Source organism: Anomaloglossus baeobatrachus, chromosome 4 (genome assembly GCF_048569485.1).
Source record: "Anomaloglossus baeobatrachus isolate aAnoBae1 chromosome 4, aAnoBae1.hap1, whole genome shotgun sequence".
Lineage (NCBI taxonomy): Eukaryota > Metazoa > Chordata > Amphibia > Anura > Aromobatidae > Anomaloglossus > Anomaloglossus baeobatrachus.
Genome location: NC_134356.1, coordinates 534,214,739 through 534,229,633, shown reverse-complemented (window position 1 = coordinate 534,229,633; position 14,895 = coordinate 534,214,739). Strand labels below are relative to the sequence as shown.

General features: G+C 45.3%; 1 protein-coding gene and 1 pseudogene across 4 annotated transcripts in view; one reads left to right on the top strand and one right to left on the bottom strand.

The window, feature by feature from the left end:
- HAPLN3 (hyaluronan and proteoglycan link protein 3) overlaps window positions 1-14,895 on the bottom strand; it is a 161,239-nt gene that overhangs the window by 38,062 nt on the left and 108,282 nt on the right. The gene's annotated exons all lie outside the window — the stretch shown is intronic.
- LOC142302648 (type 1 phosphatidylinositol 4,5-bisphosphate 4-phosphatase-like) lies at window positions 2,878-11,275 on the top strand (annotated as a pseudogene).

Genomic DNA, 14,895 nt, shown 5'->3' with positions numbered 1-14,895 from the left:
ATCATGTTTCCAAGATTTCCTTACAATTGCCCAGATGATAATTCTACCACCTGTGCAATTATAAGAAAACCCTGAAATCATGATCTGTTAATGGCTCTTCTTCAGGCCTGGAGTTGACGAATATTACTCTAAAACATTAAAACAAGAAAGGTAAGAATTTACTCAGTATTATATTGCCTTTACATACATGCTTTTAGTTTGTGGTATAAAATCTTTATATTTCATATATTTTACAGTTACATATTAAATATTCTATAGGTCTCTTTGAATAGGGCTCTTAAGTTACAAATAGATGATGCTTGGTTTACCCCCAAGCTGGAAGGCTGGAGTTGATGTCCTCTAACACTACATTATGAACCTGATCTTCATGTCTAGGAGCAGATTCCTAATTGATGTCTAACTGTATTGTATATAAGGAAACAAGGCCAGTGGCTATGTACTTACATTCCTTACAGATTACAAAATTAAAGGGAAAAGACTGTTCTGGCTACTAATTTGTCAGCCTATTCATCTCTGAAGGCTCTTGTAACATATGATACATGGGAATGATTAAAGTCAAACAATTAGCCTTATCTATTATATTGAGAACACCTGTTTTTGTTTGTATTTTTTTCATTTACATTTGTGCAAAATGATCCGGTCACATTGAGTCATTGTAGTCATATGGAGCACAGCAATCAATGTCTGTTTCTCAGGCGCTCAAATCGTTTATGCCAAAATATTTTTTTTAAAAAAATCAGTTATTACCAGCACATTACCCTAATCTGCGAACGATCTATCCCAAGTATTGTCTGACCAGTGTAAACAACGGTGCTCATTAATGGTGCATTGATGAATCAATATTGTCACATCAAAATGCACCAAAAGCAAACATATACCCTATGCAGCTGTACACGGGGTCCAGAAGGGAAGGGAAGCCTTTCAAGACTAGACGAGGACACAGAACGCTGTACTACATAATGACCCTTGAAAGCAAATAGAAGTTTGAAGCATGGAGTTTATCAAGGTGGGGATTAGCAGCATTAATCTGCGGGATTTAACAGTCCGTCTGTGCATTGGAACGTCGGTACTGAAGCTGTTGAAGATTAGATGAGCTCAGAGAGTGGTAAGTCACCTACCTGTGTGACTAACGTATGGAAGATGTAGTTTGTACAGTGATAATTTGTCTGATGTATGTTCAGTGTGTGGCCTGCACATCTGTCATGTGTGCACCGTCTTGTAAGCTCTGTGCTTGTGTCGTGTCTGATGTGTGCACTGTGCTCATGATGTTACGTGTCACAAGTGTGTTCTGTGCTTGTTTGATGTGTCCAATCTATGTGCTGTGCTTGTGTGTCATCTCTGACATGAGTTTGCACTTGTGTGATATGTCTGTTGTGAGTGCAATGTTTGTGTAACATGAATGATGTGTATGCTGTGTTTGTGTGACGTGTCTGATGTGTGCGCTGTATTGCTGTGATGTGTCTTATGTGTGCACTCCACTGGTGTGATGTGTCTGATGTGTGCGCTGTAATGGTGTGATGTGTCTGATGTGTGCGCTGTAATGGTGTGATGTGTCTGATGTGTGCGCTGTACTGGTATGATGTGTCTGATGTGTGCGTTTTACTGGTGTGATGTGTCTGATGTGTGCGTTTTACTGGTGTGATGTGTCTGATGTGTGCGCTGTACTGGTGTGATGTGTCTGATGTGTGCGGTGTACTGGTGTGATGTGTCTGATGTGTGCGCTGTACTGGTGTGATGTGTCTGATGTGTGCGGTGTACTGGTGTGATGTGTCTGATGTGTGCGCTGTACTGGTGTGATGTGACTGATGTATGCGCTGTACTGGTGTGATGTGACTGATGTGTGCGCTGTACTGGTGTGATGTGTCTGATGTGTGCACTGTACTGGTGTGATGTGTCTGATGTGTGCGCTGTACTGGTGTGATGTGACTGATGTATGCGCTGTACTGGTGTGATGTGACTGATGTGTGCGCTGTACTGGTGTGATGTGTCTGATGTGTGCGCTGTACTGGTGTGATGTGTCTGATGTGTGCGCTGTTCTGGTGCAATGTGCCTGATGTGTGCATTGTACTAGTCTGACATGTCTGATATGTGCGCTGTACTGATGTGACGTGTCTGATGTGTGCGCTGTACTGGTGTGATGTATGTAAATAAAATTCAAACTATCAGGAATATTTACAGACCTCTATTCCCAGGGCTGCCACCAGGGCATTACTACCATGACTGGTGTATGGAGCCCGGTGAAGAGGGGGGCTGGCAGGGCCCAGGGTAATTACTTAGCTTTATTAAGCCAAAGGCTGGAAGGGCTCCCCTCTTCACAGGGCCCCAGTCACAGTAGCAACAGAGGGGCCCATCCATATCGCTTCAGCTACTATTCATGGCTAATTTGTATGTGAATGGGTGGAGCATGCAAATTAGCCATGTGCTAGACTGGAGGCAGGGTCCATGTGGCAGAGCAGGGGGCGGCGGGGGGCCCTTCACCCTTAGCCGCTGCCTTGCTTCAGCTGAATGCACGTCGGAGGGCACACCCGGAGAGCAGAAGCACAGAGGGGAGCCCGGACACACTGGCAGGCTGGGCCCCTCCTCTTTCATTCTTCTACTCACTGGGCCCCAGGGGCAGAGGGTGGGGACCAGAGCCATATGTAGAGGAGGCAGGTAGGCGCAGCAGGCAGTGGGGTACTGTCGGGTCGCCTGATGCAGTGGTCTGTGGTTTCTCCCCAGAGGCTGTATGGGATTCGGACATTCTCTGAGCCACTGTCAAGCTAACCGCGGCTCACAGAATCTGCACCTCTGCCTCCAAGGGATCAGTACTAGAGTCTATTAGACACCAGTACAAGCCCTGCCCCTGCAACGTCAGTAGTGTCAGCTGGTTAGTTGATCATGCTGCTGATGTCACTCCTCGGTGCTGCAAAGGCTGAAAAGAAAGAGCTGAAGACATCGAAGATTGATTGTAATTAGGGAATGGGGAGGGGTGTGTATGTGGAGCAAACAGGGGCAATTTGAGAACCAAGAATAGGGAGCAAGGGGGTGATAAGTGCACACACAGTATGGGCATCTAATGGAGGGGGAGTATGGGGAGCCATGGAATAAATTTAAAGACACAGTATAGGCAGCATGAGGGTACGATTGGTGCAGATACAGTATGAAAAGTGAGGGGGATGGATGCAGACACCTTATGGGAAGGGAGGGGGAATGGGTGCGTACATAGTATGGGGAGGAAGTGAGGGGAAATGGGTGCGGACACAGTATAAAGAGTGAGGGGGGTTGGGTGCTGACTGTATGAAAAGTGAGGACGGATGGGTGCGGAAAGGGTATGAAAAGTGAGGGGGGATGGGTGCGGACACAGTGTGAAAAGTGAGGGAGGATGGGTGCAGACACAGTATGAAAAGTGAGGGGGATGGGTGCGGAAACAGTATGAGAAGTGAGGAGAGGATGGGTGAGAGCACCGGATGAAAAGTGAGGGGAGGATGGGTGCAGACACAGTATGTGAAGTGAGGGGCGCTGGGTGCAGATAGTATGAGGCTTAAGGTAGGGGGGATGGGTGCGGATACAGTATGAGAAGTGAGGGAAGGATGGGTACAGAGTCAGACAGCATGAGAAGAGGGGGGATGGGTGCAGACACAGTATGAGGAGTGAGGGGGGATGGGTGCAGACACAGTATGAGGAGTGAGGGGGGATGGGTGCAGACACAGTATGAGGACGGGGGGATGGGTGCGACACAGTATGAGGAGTGGGGGGATGAGTGCGGACACAGTATGAGAGAGGGGATGGGTGAGGACATAGTATGAGTAGTGAGGGAGTGATGGGTGCAGACACAACTGGGTAGTGTGGGTGGGGATGATATGTAGAAAGGAATTCATTGGTGGATAGTGTGAGGCCACAGCAAGCAGGGGACAGTATGGCGACAAGGGGGGAGTGTGAAGAGAGGGAACAGTATAGAAACTGGGCAGTATAGGGGAACACAGTGTAGAGGACAGTGTGAAGAGAGGGTCCAGTATGGAAAGGAAAGAGCAGTGTGGAGGGCACATACCATAAGAGGGATTGTGTGTGTGTCATATTTTGTGCATGGAACACAGTGAGGGGCAATTATTTATTCAGGAGCACAGTGTAGGGCAGATATTTTTATTCAGGGACATTATAATGACACTCTTATTTTTCAGGCATCGTGTTGGGATCTGATGTAAAAAAGTGGAGAAGATGGAAATCTGCATATATGAGCTATGGCCATGAAAAGTCATCATGGCATCTGGACAAGATAAAAAAAAGAAGAAGAACTACAATCAAAGACAACAACATCTATAAGGTATAAGGTAAGGAAGTAAATGTTTATTTGTGATACTGACTAATTCACATCAGTACTGTGGTGCCTGTATGGTCTGATAATGACTGATATCTACAATTCCCAGTATCTTCTTAACATTGTTAAGGATATACTGGAAGTTCTAGATTCATGCAATATATATATATATATATATATATATTGTATATATATACTAGCTGTACTACCTGGCTTCGCCCGGGTTAATAGCTGCTGTTAACAAAATTGAATGTATTAACAAAAATGGATTCTGCACACAAACACCACAAAACAAATAGATATAAAAGTAATTATGTCTGTCTCCCCAACTGTATATATCTCTCTGTCTCTCTCTATCTCTTTGTCTGTCTGTCTCTTTCCCTGTCTATCTCTGACTGTCTCTGTCTCATTCTCCATCTGTCTCAATCTCTTTCCCTGTCTGTCTATCTATCTCTTTCCCTGTCTGTCTATCTATCTCTGTCACTTTCCCTGTCTGTCTCTTTCCCTGTCTGTCTCTTTCTCTCTTTCCCTCTCTTTCCCTGTCTGTCTCTTTCCCTCTGTCTCTTTCCCTGTGTCTGTCTCTTTGTCTGTCTCTTACCCTGTCTGTCTCTTTCCCTCTCTTTCCCTGTCTGTCTGTTTCCCTGTGTCTGTATCTTTCCCTGTCTGTGTCTGTCTCTTAACCTGTCTCTCTCTTTCCCTCTCTTTCCCTGTCTGTCTCTTTCCCTGTCAGTCTGTCTCTTTGTCTGTGTCTGTCTCTTTGTGTCTGCCTCTTTCCCTGTCTGTGTCTGTCTCTTTCCCTGGCTGCATTGTGACACGTCAACATTCCATTTAAGGGCGTGGCTGCGCATTCTTCTGAAGTTCTGGATGCACTGTGGCTCCCAGCTCCATTCACTTTGATGGAGGCAGGTTTTTTGGTGAATAACTGTAAAGCGGGGGGTTAAAATTTCCCCTCAAAACATAGCCTATGACGCTCTCGGGGTCCAGAAGTGTGAGTGTGCAAAATTTTGTGGCTGTAGCTGCGACAGTGCAGATGCCAATCCCGGACATACACACACACATTCAGCTTTATATATTAGATATATATATATATATATATATATATATATATATATATATATATATATACTAGCTGTACTACCCGGCTTCGCCCGGGTTAATAACTGTTGTTAACAAAATAGAATGTATTAACATTCCCGGGATAGAATGTATAAATAGAATGTATTAACGCCCGGGATAGTAACTGTCTCTCTGTTTCTCTCCCATTCTCTGTCTGTCTCCCCCTCTGTATATATCTCTCTGTCTCTCTCTCTATCTCTTTGTCTGTCTGTCTCTTTCCCTGTCGGTCTCATTCCATATAAGGGCGTGGCTGCGCATTCTTCTGAAGTTCTGGCTGCACTGTGGCTCCCAGCTCCATTCGCTTTAATGGAGGCAGGTTTTTTGGCGAATAACTGTAAAGCGCGGGGTTAAAATTTCCCCTCAAAACATAGCCTATGACGCTCTTGGTGTCCAGAAGTGTGAGTGTGCACAATTTTATGGCTGTAGCTGCAACGGTGCAGATGGCAATCCCGGACATACACACACACACACACACACACATGCATACACACACACACACACACACATTCAGCTTTATATATTAGAGATATATATGTATATATATATATATATATATATAAATATACAGTATATTACAAGGCTGACCTGACATTAGAATTGATGTACCATGTACTGATTCTTGTGATGTATTTCTGTACTGATGAGGGTTTTGATGCTGTTTCTGTAACTCTGGGGGTTCTGGTGATGCATTTCTGTACTGAGGAGGGGTTTGATGCTGTGATTCTGTACTGATGGAGGCTCTAGTGATGTATTTCTGTACCTCTAGTGGCTCTTGGTTGGAGTATTCATGTGCTGTTTGAAGTCCTGATCCTGTACAAATGCAGCAGTTCAGAACTTGTAAGTTTACATTATACAGGGCTATATTAATAATGTATTGTGCCGTTTGTCAATTTAAGGGTTACTATGTTTTTTTAATTAAGGAGCATTAAAGGGGCTATCCCACGTTTGTGATGAGTCTGTATTCACTCTATGTGACGCACACTGCACGCTGTCAGTATTCTCTGATGCTGGGGGTGAGAGTGGGAGGTAACAAAACCACAAGTATGCTATTTACATACATGCAGTCATGTGCCAACTAGACACGCGTTGCCTTGATCAATTAAAATGAATTTAGTGAGGCCGGGCATGTCTAGTCAGAATGTGGCCAGAAGTATACAAATGGTATACTTGTGCTCATAAGACCGTCCACTCTCACCATTGGCACTAGAGAATCCTAAAAGTGTGCAGTGCAGGCGCTGTGAGAATTCACTCTAGGTGACTGCAAGTTTTGATCTCAAACCTGGACAAGCCCTTTAAGGCTGGTTTCACATCAGCGGTATTCTGCCGCAATGCCGGATCTGACACAAATGCGGTACAGTGCAATACAGCTCAATGGAATCGCGGCAAGGTAAGGCCGCATACGGCCGCATGTGACCACATGTTTTACTTACCTTGCCGCGATTCCATTGAACTGTATTGCAGTGTACCACATTTGAGCCGGATCCGGCATTGCGGCAGAATACCGCTGATGTGAAACCAGCCTAATTATAAAATTAAGCCCTGTAGCCCAATCCTAACAGCGTGTAATATACTCACTGTCAGGATTCGACTCTGCTTGCTCGTTCCAACAGTCATCACATGGCCACTCCACTAGTATGCAATTTTCATACTTACGGTCATGTGACAATTAGCTTTTCTTTTTGCCACTCTCTTTCTCACTGAACATTGAGAGAATTAGGAAGTGCAGCTCGTCATCACATGACTCTAAGTACGAAAATCGCATATGAATCATTGGTTACATGACAACAACTCAGACCGTGGGGGGGAGTAGAGTGCAGACGTGGATAGTGAGACTGTGGAAGGTTTGAGAAGTGGAGGCAGAGGCGGAGATGGGGTGGAGCCTGGGCGGAGTCTTGATGAGGCCCAAAACTTTTGCCAGTATGGGGCCCTGAAATTCCTGGTGGCGGCCCTGTCTATACCAGTTGGTTCAGTTGGTGCTGCCTTTAGATTTCACCACAGTATTAAGATGCTTCATTCCCTTTCTTTTTTTAATCCAGTGACCTATATCTAGTCTATCGCATCAATACAAATTAGTATCATAGAGTTCTGCGGTAGAGGGCGGGTGCAGCCCCATTACAATATCCAGCAGGAACTCCGCTCATCAGTGGAGGTAACAGACCTCATATGAATTTATTTCTTTTTCCCTCCCTCCAACCCAAGCTGTCAATCAAAATTCCTGAGCAGCTAATTGATTCACCTATGTTTAATAGTCTTCTAGGACCTACAATCTTAGCACATGTTGAGCCGGGCTCCAGTCCACTGCAATGATGTCATTTCTACTACATTTCACGAATAAATCTTTTTTATTTTTTTTATTTTACTAGAGAAGGTTATAACCTGGAAGGGTGTATCCCGTATGTTCTCATCATGTGCATAGCATTACTGACAAGAAGCAGACGGCAATCCGATCCTCTGAGGAGCCCTTTAGAGAACTGAAGAGCGTACATCTGCTGCGGGGCTCCTCCACTGACCATGGACACAAAACACTGTGCCCCATTAACTTTAAGATCCCAACTTAGCAGCCGTTCCACTTAAAGAGAAAGCACATTGAAAATGAATCTGACAGCATGGAAAAATGTTGTCACAAAGTTCTGGGTATGTGAAGAATATGAATGGAGAAGCATTCAGTGATGGAAGCTGAAGATATAATAGACAATGAAGATACTTGACTTCTCTGCCCACTCACCCCAAGGGCAACGGAAAGTGACTACCATGGAATCGAACAATAATGTTCTTATATAGACGCTACCTGGCACGGATTCCTACATTTTATTTTTATTTCAGGGCAGGAAAAGGTGTGATTTTTCTATAACCTAAAACCTTTATATTTAATAATATGGAATAAAAAGAAACCTGAAGGTAAAACCATTTAGGATGGAAGCAGTATACGGCCGGTTATATGGGCTGAGGGTGTTTGCGTTGTTGGCGCTGTGGGATCACCATAAACTTTGTTGTTTTTTCTTCTATGGATTCAGTGATTGGCAACGTCTGCCTGTGCCAAATATAAAGAAAAGTGCACAAAGCTCCATCAGTCTAATTAAATGTTCTCCATAGGAAATGAGGAGAACCCCCCAAAAATGAGGAGACTAAATTTCACATACTCCTCCACCCACATAGTATTTAATGAAACCACAACAGCTGTATAAATGAAAGGCTATGTTCATCCAGTCTACCTCAAGGGTAACATATAGATGATCCTGTTTCTTACTCTATTTGCATTCTTAAGACTTAGTTCTTTCATACATTAGCCCAACAACTAATCCTTTACCTCTCGAAACTGAATTTTAACTATGGGACACATGCTGCACCATATTCTGACCGAAATAATACAGGACCCCCGTGATGTGGCCACTGTCACAGTCTTCTCTTTTTGAAATTAGGAAATTAGTGACAGGCTCAGGCTTGGACTTTCGTTTATCATCTGAGACCATACACATTAAACATGTGTTTTTCTTTGGCAGCTGTAGGGTTAATGTCTGTTCTCCTAGCTAGCTGCAAGCTCATTAACCCTGCCCAAGTGTTTTCTCTGATGTCCACTTCCAGTCTGGATAAAAACCCTCTGCTTCCAGCAGAGGGAGCTGGTTATTCAGATCATTCTGGAGCTAGGCCTTGAGCTGTGAGGAGGTGGTCGCTGTTGCTGTTTGCGGCTTTGTTGTATGAAAGTACCCAGTTTTCTTACTTTCTCCTTTCCTTAGTTACCCCTCCCTGTACACCTTTAGTAGTCCACTGGTGTTGGTATTTAAGTGTGCATGTGATTTGTTGTTACCCTTGTCTGTCTATATTTGTCGGTGGTGTTTTTGACTTCTGTCCTGTCCCGACCCCTTGGTTGGTGGGTTGTGGAAGGAGTCATACCATCAGAGCCAAGGACAGGAGATACTGAGAGTTTGGAGGGTCAGACCTCCAAAGTGGTACCTTCAAGCGTACCACTGGGTTAAGGAAAAGCCTAGGTTACGCTTAGTCTGAGGGCCAGCGTAGGGGCTCCCTTCCAGTCACCTCCTTTCTGGCACAGTCGTGATAGCCACATGAAGATATCACCACTAATGTGCAGGGGCTCTGCAGGATTTCATAACTAGTTTAGATTTAATATTCCAGATTTTAAACATATTCTTATCACTAAGCGGTCCAGGTCCCAGAAGGAAAAATGCCATTCCAGGTGGAAAGGGCTGAGTCATAATTGGTTTCCACAAGATACTGTATGTCCATTATGTTCAGTGTATGCATTATATATATTGTGCAGAATTATCTATACAAACTCGTATTTGGATGAAATATGCTGGCTGCATCAGTCATATGATGTCCCATCTGGACATTGATGTCCCGAGACTATCAGAAACTACTGAAGTGACTGTAGAGGAGCAGAGCTGGCGATATAGGACTTATTTTATTACCTCACTTGAGTATAACCTTTAAAAAAGTGAGAAAAAAAACCTTTATGGAAAATGACATTGTATAAAGGGAACCTGCCAGTAGGTTTCTAATATTTAATCTGGGAGCAGTCTGAGACCCTGATTGAAGTGAAGTGTAAGTTGGCTAATTGTTATAGTTTCAATAAAATCAGTGTTTTATCAGCAGGAGATTATCACTGGAGGGCTAGTTGCATTGTGCCATGTAGTCCACCTTCTCTGTGTAACCCTGCCTCCATCACTGACTACCAGATTTTTCTGTATGCACAGTGTACACAGAAAGCTTCCAATTAGTGGTGTGGGTGAGGTTATGCATAGCGCAGCATTCAGAGAACTGGGAGATCTACTACTAGGACATCCCCTTCTGATTCCACGTTTTTCCCAGGTAAAATAAAAAAGTTATACTCACCTCTGCAGCCAGTACGGTTTCAGCAGTGCCGGGGCTCATGTGATGTTGTGACGTCACATGTGCTCCAAGTCCAATTAGTGTCAGCTTCTGTCTCCACGCCTTTGAACACAGGAGCGATCAACAAGAAGTCAATAACAGCCAAAAACCTCACTTCCTGTTAATTTACACATTTGTCTGAAGGCGGGGAGGCAGAAGGAGGCACTGATAGGACGTGGGACTCGCGTGACGTCAAAACGCTGAAACCGCACTGGACGCGAACGTGAGTATAGGCTTTTTTAATTTAAACCTGGGGGAAATCTGTGGCTTGTTGCTGGGGGCGGGCCTGGGACCACAGTATGAAGGAGCCTAAGGAAGTGTAGTATCCGGTACAGGGGCTCCTGGACCTACGGTGGCCACCATGCCACATCCGACCCCAAGATCGAAGAGGAGAGGGGAACACTCTCCATTCGCAATGGCCCATCCCGCGCAGCCACATTGTGAGGTGCATCAGTAGATGGGAGAACCAGCAACAAGAACCATGTGTGCCAGTACTAGGTGGGCGCAAGGGCCATGGCGGATGAAGAGCTCTCCACTCTCCTGTCCAATCTTTGGGATGAAGGCGGCATGGGAGCCTCTGTAGGTTTAGGAGCCCCTTTGCTGGGTACTACACTTCCTTCGGCTCCTCCATACGGTTGTCCCAGGCCCACCCCCAGCAACAAGCCACAGGGCTTTCAGGTGTTTCCAGCGGCTGGCCCAGTCTTACCTGGTGAAGACCCCCCTCCCTATTCTCCACTAGCAAGTCCAGAAAGTGTTTGCACCCCCATGATAACATGCAGGGTTTGCCAGTCAGTCATCAATGTGGAAGAAAAGACGCACCAACATGTGGTGAAGTGTGGAGTCTGCAATGAAGCCACACCAATAAAGAGTGCCCCCAGGGAAAGACGTATGAGTGCTGTCCTTGTAACTGCCTACTGTAAAGTCACATCCCAGAGGATAGCCTGTCCAAGACCAAATTGGGTGAAACATGTGGAATAAGAAGGGGTTGTCCAAGCAGTGGACAACTTCTAAAAATAAAAAAGCAATCTTTCCGTTCTTACTCTGACTGCTCGGGTGAACACTGCCTGCAATGAATAGACTAAAGGCTACTTTACACGCTGTGATATCGGTACCGATATCGCTAGCATGTGTTCCAGCCCCCATCGGTTGTGCGACACGGGCAAATCGCTGCCGTGTCGCACAGCATTGGCCGGACCCATCACACATACTTACCTTCCCTGCGACGTTGCTGTGACCGGCGAACCGCCTCCTTTCTAAGGGGGCGGTCCGTGCGGCATCACAGCGACGTCACTGAGTGGCCGCCCAATAGAAGCGGAGGGGCGGAGATGAGCGGGACGTAACATCCTGCCCACCTCCTTCCTTCCGCATGGGGGCCGGCGGCAGGTAAGGAGAGGTTCCTCGTTCCTGCGGCGTCACACGGAGCGATGTGTGCTGCCGCAGGAGCGACGAACTACTTCGTACCTGCAGCTCCAACGATATTCGAGAATGTCACCGATGAGCGATTTTACACGTTTTTACGACGATGCAAAATCGCTCATAGGTGTCACACGCAACGGCATCGCTAATGCGGCCGGATGTGCGTCACAAATTCCGTGACCCCAACGACTTCGCATTAGCGATGTCGTAGCGTGTAAAGCCTGCTTAAGACCCTATCTTTTATATTGAAGCATCTAATGAGCATGTGCAAAAGTCAGTGTGAAGGAGCTATGACATTCCCAATTGTGATTGCCAGATCTGTGTTATCAGCTGAGTATAGAGGTGCTGCCTGCCCTAATTCTGCCTCCACTGATAAGGAGTCTTGCTGTAAAATCTTCCTGAAAGTATAGGCAAATCATATTTGGGGGGGGGGGATGTGAAAATGACAAGATTACTAATTTTGTCTTTATAATAAAGACTGTGATGTGGAATAAAAATAAAATCACTGACAAATTATTTATTAATATATGGAACACAAGCGTGGGACATCTTAACTTGGCGTGTTGAGTCTTAATGCCTGAGCCTGTCCTCGGGGGAGGTGAGGGGCACTCAGATGAGTCTGGCTGCAGCTTACTCCCCTGACACACCTTAGTGTCTCTGTGTTATACATAGTTCATACCACCTAACAATGACAGAATAAACAAGGCTGGACGATAATAACAATAAAGGCGCATTGACCCATGTGCACCAAAAGGAAACGAAGGAAGATAAAGCTGGCCAATGTATAACCAGGACCACATAGCTATTTCCCAAGGAATTTTAAGTGGAGAGACCAACACATCAAGGTCAGACCACCTCCCCCATAATCACAGTCATTCCAGGAGAGGATGCTGTAAGGATAAGGAATTCTGTCATGTGTATTCCATTATAACGTGCATGATGTTCACTAAAACAGCAGCATCTCCACTATTATCTATGGCAGCACCGCACATTTCAGCTATAGTGTTTAAATATGTTTTCATTTCATAATCAAAGGGTTATTCCTGCCAAAATAACAAGTTACCCCCTATTTGTGAGAGAAGGACAACTTGCTGATCACTGGGGATTTGACAGCAGCGCTTGGCTAGTCCCATAGACAATGCACGCGAAAGCTCCAATCTTGGGATTATTGTGGGTCCCAACAGTCAGATCCCCGAGATCAGCAAGTTATTCTTTTTTGGGAATAACGCTTTAAATCACACATGTCAAACTCTGGCCAGCAAGCTGATTTTATTTGGCCATTGATGCCAGGAGTCTATTAGTCTAAATGGAGGACTCTGTGGGGCCCATTATTCTGTATGGAGGACTCTGTGGGGCCCATTATTCTGTACGGAGGACTCTGTGGGGCATATTATTCCGTATAGAGGACTATGTGGAGGCACATTATTCTTTATGGAGGACTATGTGGGGCACAGTCTGTATGGAGGACTATGTGGGTCACATTATTCTGTATGGAGGACTATATGGGGAACCGTATTCAGTATGGAGGACTATGTGGCACAGATTATTCTGTATGGAGAGCTATGTGAGACCTATTATTCTTTATAGAGGATAATATGGGGTCCATTATTCTGTATGGAGAGCTATGTGGGGCCCATTTTTCTGTATTAAAGGCTATGTGAAGCATGTTATTCTGTATAGAAGGCTATGTGGGGTCTATTATTGTGTATGGAGGGCTATGTTGGCCCCATTATTCTGTATGAAGGGCTATATCGGGCCAATTATTCTGTATGGAGGACTATATAGGGCCAATGACTAGGTTGTTCCCTGACTTTATCCAAGTTTTTAACTTTGGCCCTCTGTGTATTTGCGTTTGACATCCCTTCTTTATCTGAAAAAGTCCCCTACAGCTATGATGTACCATTTACAGCACTCGTCTCCTCATATGACTTAGAAGGATCGTCTTGGCCCCCTCAGTTCAAGATTTCTGCACTCCCTTTATCACTGCGCTAGTTTATTAGAAACCTAAATATTTTGTTTAGGTATATAGAGAAGTGGAGAAGGGATCCATGCTGGTAAAGGTGATGCCACCGCGGCTGGGGACCAGAGTGAAAATTCTCATTTTACCCACAGGGAATAAAAACCTTTCAGGCCAATCAGCTTAACATTGGGAGGCATCTACTGCCTGAAGGAAATGCGTACTCTTCTGTTAGCAGAACCCCTCTAATATCTCAAAGTGAGAAAAGGCTTTATCTCAAACTGCTTTCAAATACTAGAAATCCAGAAGAGAGGTTTTAATGACAGACACTACAGAGATTCGGTGTGCAATGCAGATGTGCACCCTCCATTATTTGTATAATTATCTCCTATGAACTCATCTATTTCCAGAGGGCAAGACTTGTGAAGAATCTTTCTGCCACTCCCAGATAATGCAGTCCAGGCATATGTACTGGGGTCTCATTCATTGCCTTTTTTCTTTGGACTGCTTATTATAAGTGAAATTGAAGAGGTTAATAAAAGTTAAAATAACTGAGCAACAGACGAGCTTTAGTTTTCTAAATAAAAGAGTGTTAATATCTGCTAGAAAGTGCAGATCTGAGCTGTCCAGATCAGAAGGTATAGTCTGACTAGGTATACGTGCCTTTTCTATGAGATTGTTTAGGAGACAAAAGGCCACTTCGCTAGCGATGTCGCTGGTGAAAGCACCCGCCACCGTCGGTTGTGCATCATGGGCAAATCGCTACTCGTGGCGCACAACGTCGCTAACACCTGTCACACATACTTACCTTCCTAGAGACGTCGCTCTGGCCGGTGAACCACCTCCTTTCTAAGTGGGCGGTTCGTGCGGCGTCACAGCGGCATCACTAAGCGGCCGCCCAATAGAAGCGGAGGAGTGGAGATGAGCGGCCATAACATTCCGCCCAACTCCTTCCTTCCTCATTGCCGGCGGCCGCAGGTAAGGTGTTGTTCCTCGTTCCTGGGGTGTCACACATAGCGGATGTGTGCTGCCACAGGAACGACGAACAACCTGCGTCCTGCAACAGCAACGATATTTGGGATTAGAACGACGTGTCAACGATTAGGTGAGTAATTTTGATAGTTAGCGGTCGTTCGTGCGTTTCACACGCAACGACGTCGCTAACGAGGCCGGATGTGCGTCACGAATTTTGTGTCCCCAACGACATCTCGTTAGCGATGTCATT